The sequence below is a fragment of the Netta rufina genome, assembly GCF_964035555.1.
Source record: "Netta rufina genome assembly, chromosome: 1".
Classification (NCBI taxonomy): domain Eukaryota; kingdom Metazoa; phylum Chordata; class Aves; order Anseriformes; family Anatidae; genus Netta; species Netta rufina.
In genome coordinates, this window is record NC_140123.1 from 96,452,420 (window position 1) to 96,457,918 (window position 5,499).

Genomic DNA, 5,499 nt, shown 5'->3' on the forward strand with positions numbered 1-5,499 from the left:
CCTAATGTTCTGAAGTGTGTGAAGGATTAGCATTAAGGATTGCCACGGGCCATTTGCTGTAACCCTATCTAAGACAACTTCCTGAAACAAAAGAACAAATTTCAGCTTCTAGGTAGAAGCCTCCAGGCACATGAGAATATAACCAAAGAATAATTCACCACAAACGCGGGCTACGTGTAGAAATGAGACAGATTGGTGGTTTACTTAACTCAAGAAGAAAAGGATCTGAAGGTTCCTCAATTGCCTGCAGTTGGCGAGCGTAACCTCAGTGAGACATCTCAGATCTTATGATTATTTCCTACTCTAAACATGAGAAAACACTGCGATTTTCCTGATAGCATTACATGATGGCTGTGGATAAAAGATGCCTTTTAAATACCAAACGCATTACCTGGTAGACACCTCGCCTCTCTTTTCAGAGAATTAATGCTGGCCACAAAAAAACTAAAGAAGAGGAAATTCACACGTAAAAATTGCTTGAAAAATTAATCACAGGGCTGAAGCATGCATTAATAGACTTAGTGTATCACAGCATAGTGGGAAGCCCACTAGCAGTCTTACAATATCAGTCACAACAGGCTGCTAATTTAACAAGCTTCACTAATACAGAATTTGTTGGCTGTTTCCCCTTTAAGTAGGCATTTTTGCCAGTTTTTGTTCCTCACTAATTTTGATTCCTCACTCTCATTCTCCTGATATTTTTTTTTAACATGCTGTTTCCTAGTTATTTGTTTATTTAAATGTAACAAATCCATCTTCACAGCCTGGGTGATTCTGAATGTACCCAGCATGAATCACAGAGGTTAGGTCTCAGAGTACCTCACAGCTAGGGTCCTCAAGAGTATACCTGGGACATCGCTGGCTAGTTCCTGAAGTGACTGCAGGTGCACCTTGATTCAAGGGGTATGACACCTCCGTCTTTGCAGAAGTTTTTTGCAGGGTAAGGTGTCAGTGCAAAAGCAGGAGGTGAAAAGCTGGGGCTTTTTGTTCCCTGGTGAGATATGGGGTTGGTTGAAACAGAGAAAAGGGAAGGGAAAAGTGGTGGAAAAGTGGTGGAACTCAGAAGTGAGCTTAGTGGGAACAGGCTTTATTAGGAGACTGTGAATTTTTTTTACCAGGTGATGGCAGGTTAGCCTGCATCATAGACTTGCACATAGACTTGCTTGCCACACACAACAGCACCTATATTTTCACTTCCACAAGCTCAGCCCTTGGACAAGAAGTAGCGTGACTTTTTCCCCCCAAATTTTGCTCCTTCCCCTCTCTGAAAGGGAGCAGTATGAACCCAGAGGTGCTGTGGAGTCTCCCTTCTTGGAGATCTTCAAAAGCCACCTGCACGTGGACCTGGGCAACCTGCTGTGTGTGGCCCTGCCTGAGCAGGGGGTTTGAGCCAGGTGGCCTCCAGAGGTCCCTACCGATCTCTGCACTTCTGTGATTCCATGAATATTGGCTGTCCAAACCAAAGTGAGATTCATATACCAGACAACCACCATTAAGGTGTTCTGCAACAGGCAGACACCTGAAGGACAACCAAAGAGATACGCAGAAAAAAGGTACCTGGGAAAGCTTTTGGCACCCAAGAGCCTCTGAGTATCACACAGAGCAGAAGACCCTCTCTTAACTGACTAAGACAAATTCTGGGAAGGAGTGCATGTATCTCGTCTATTCATGGAAGAGAAGTAGACAACAGACAACTTCCATCTGTCACCTGCCCACAGAGGAAGAATGAGGACAAACTGATCTGCCTCCAGTTCAGCAATGTCTTCAGTGTTGTTGCTATGTCCTCTCCCCACCGCTGAGCTCCCCTATCATCCTGTTTCTCTCCTTTGCTGGCTCCCAAATCTTGCAGAGACTATGTGGATCTTGCAACTGGATGCAAGATTTGCTCCCATTGGATTTACACTGGAAAGGTGCAGGGATCTGCTCAGCTACCCGGGAGCACGGCCCTGTTCTGCAGAGCCTCCTGGTGTGGGCAGAGAGCCTGTGAGGAGTGCTCGCATTGCTCTCCAGAGCTTTGCAGGAACTGGAGGATCCCAGGGAGACTCAAAGAAGAGGATCACGTCTCTGTTGGCGAACCCTACCACTCAGTGTTACTGTGGTGGTCTTGGTAGTCACAGCAGAGAGGATCAAAGGAAGAGAGAGCATTTGCAGACCTTTTGTTTTTTCAGCCCCGTGTCACACTGATGAACCGTATTCGCCCCACCACTTCCAGCCCTGCCAGCAACAGCCATGGAGCAGCAGGCAGATCTCCTCGCTCCAACTTCTCTCCCCTGTGGGAAAGCAGCTGCTTTACCTACCACAGAATGTAGGCTTTGTTTTTGAATAAGCTAGGAAATAACACACCAAAGGGTTCCCCTCTGATGGATGCAGCAGAAAGGAACACGGCCATTTGGACCAGGCCTACTAGAGAGTAGCTGCTGTACAGAAATACAATCCTTTCCTGGGCTACTTTTTATTTAAATGCCTATGCCTTTGTTTTTGTTTGTATCACACTTCTGTAAGCCAGGGGAGGAAGACCTGGGCCTGTAATCTGAGACATTTCTGGTACTGAGTCAAAAAAAAAAAAAAAAAAAAAAAACACTTAAAAATGCAAAGGCTAAGAGGGAGGATTTCATGAAAAATGGCCTTTGGGATTTGCAGCTCTCTGGTGACACTGACCCTGGGCCTTCCCAACAGCCAGCAAGTGCGATATTTGGGTTTAGTCAATACTTTGCATTCACATCCAGGACAAGTGGAGTTCAAATTCTTCCCAACAGACTAATTAGGCAAAATATTTAGAAATGCTGTAATTCCATTCATGCTTTTGCCATAACATTTAGAGAAACAACAATGCTTTTCATATCCACTGGTACTAAGAGTCTCTGACCGCATGTCTACATTGGAGAAACGCTCAGGGTCCCCCATGTACGCACACTGACACCCAGGCCTTCATAAAAGCTTCATAGCTTTTATGGCAGAAATGACACCTACCTGCCAGCCTATATCGGTAGCAGCACCAATGCACTTACACCTCAGCATCCAGACTTTCTTCATGTGGGCACACCTGAGAAGCCTTTAATTGGATTTGGAAGGGCTTGCATCTGTTCAATAAATGGGCAATATCATTTACAGCAGTAGCAGAAAGATAATCAGGTGGGTTTATTCTCTGCCAAAATGTGCAATGTATATTTACAAAGCTTTTCTACTTCCTTTGTTGTGCATTCTTTCCACACACCATTACAGAAAGATCATGTTAGCAGTAGTGGCTGCTGTGTGGTATCATATTGCCTTTTTATTTTTTCTAAATCATTAAAAAAGAAAAGAAAAGAAAAGAAAAGAAAAGAAAAGAAAAGAAAAGAAAAGAAAAGAAAAGAAAAGAAAAGAAAAGAAAAGAAAAGAAAAGAAAAGAAAAGAAAAGAAAAGAAAAGAAATAAGAGAAAGAGAAAAGAAGAGGAACCGTGTAAATGTTAAACAGTTCTATTTTGATTAGGCTGTAACAAAACCGTTAAAAATGCTGCTCATCTTTGGGGTGGGGGGCAGTACAAATATTCGCCTGCCTTTTTTTTTGATTAGTGCGTGTCATGATGAAACCATCACTGCGTCACGATCAGCATGTTTAAGAGAGCAGCCAGCCAGCTCCAAAAGGGTATAAAAGCCAATGCCCAAGAGTTTATAGAGTGACAGAGCCAATTCTAGTACTGATTTATTGAAACTCAAATTGGAGCACTTAGATTTCATTTCTGCCAAATGATGTTGTTGGAATGCCTAGTTATTTTCTCATGCGAATAACTGAGGAAAAAAAAAAAAAGAAAAAAAAAAAAAAAAGCCCTGGAACTCTTAAAATTAAAGGCCTTCTCTCTCTTTGTCAGGCTGCAACAAAACCAGTACATTTCCTGGTGCTTCTCTTTTGCCAGTGCATTTTAAACCTTTAAGGTGTTGTTTGTTTGCTTCTTTTGACATAAATTCTGGCTGAGTCTTCTGGGCCCAGGTACGTGCCACGGCCAGACAGGGAGGCGCGGGCTCCTCCCTTGCCCTCCTCCACTCCTGTTCTCTGGTGTCTGCCCAGTCCTGTAAACGCCTTAAACAAGAGCTGGCTTCGGGTTCTACTATTTGTGCTATCAAGTGGGAAGGCATTTTACTTTTCTGAAATGAAAGAGCCAATTTATGCCCTTTTATGGACCATTTGAGAACTCGCTGCAGTGGAAACTTTTCTGCAATAAAGGTTTCCTTGTTTATGAGCCCTTTGTGTTGCGAGTTGCAGTACCACTTGTTACACTTAGGGAGCATCCTGCAAGCTCTGGTAAGGAAATCAGACCTTTTCATTCCTTCTCCCCAGGATTCAATGCATGTATTCCAATGCTGTCTTCAGCCTGCCACCAGCTTGTTACAAAGCTGGCGAAAAAGAGAAAAAAAAAATCAATCTAAAGCTAGTTTGTTCTACATATGGCACGACACAGTCTTCCACAATGTGAATAAGTGGATATTTATGAAATAATAATAATAAAAAAAAAAATCATGGGATCCAACACAGTTAAATACCTTTTATTTAAAATAAGAACCTTCCTGTCACCCAAAGCTTGGTCATGTTCACTCAAGATCCACCTTCCCCATCCCCGTCCTGTTCTTATGGCCCCCCATTTGCTCCCCAGAGCTCTGAGATAAGCCAAAAAAGCTTTCACTAGCAGGAGCAGTTCTGCTCTTTGTTAAAACCAGTCCCATCAGTATTGATGCTGCAGTAAAAAAAGGAGTCTTTATGCATAAACTGGTCCTGCCAGATGTATTCTTGTTGTCTTTTCAGTTTTGAAACAGTGTTTTTGTACAAAAGGCTTCCTTTGCTACTGAGTGAAAGACCAACCTGACAACCAGGGAAACAAAATGTAGCTAACAGGCTCTATCAAGGCTCTAATAAAACTAAAGAACGCGTTTGTATTTGAATTTAAAAAAATAAAATTTAAAAAAAAATAAAATAAAATAAAAATGAATGAGAGGGGGGAAAGAGACCAAAATATCTATCTAGCTATTTGTCTATCTATCTAATTTTAAAAACTCAAGAACTACTTAATACAACATTATGTGGTAGGTGTTATTTTTTAAGTGGGAACATAAAATTTCAGTCAGTGATATTCTATTGACAGTATTATTTAACCACAAATGACAGATAATAATCAACTGGAGCAGCTGAGGGTCGTTTAATACCATTAAGCTATGAAGTTATAAAAATGACAGCAAAATAATTACTGTTGTGCTTGTTGAGTCGTAGGAGCTAAGCTCCATGTTTCCATGGATATAGAGTTTCCGGTTTATGGTTTGGTCTTTTCCTATTTAAAGATCAATACTCTGCTCAGGAGAAAGCAGGATTCAATTCCACATTTTTTTTGTGGTGCCTAAACATCAATGCTGCAAAGCACAGGGCAGCCTGAGCACTCACAACTACAAACTCAGCTTCATCCAGCCCTTTGTTTACATAGTGCAAAGTGACCAAAAAAAACAACCTAACCACCTGGCAGAAGAGCTCTGTCA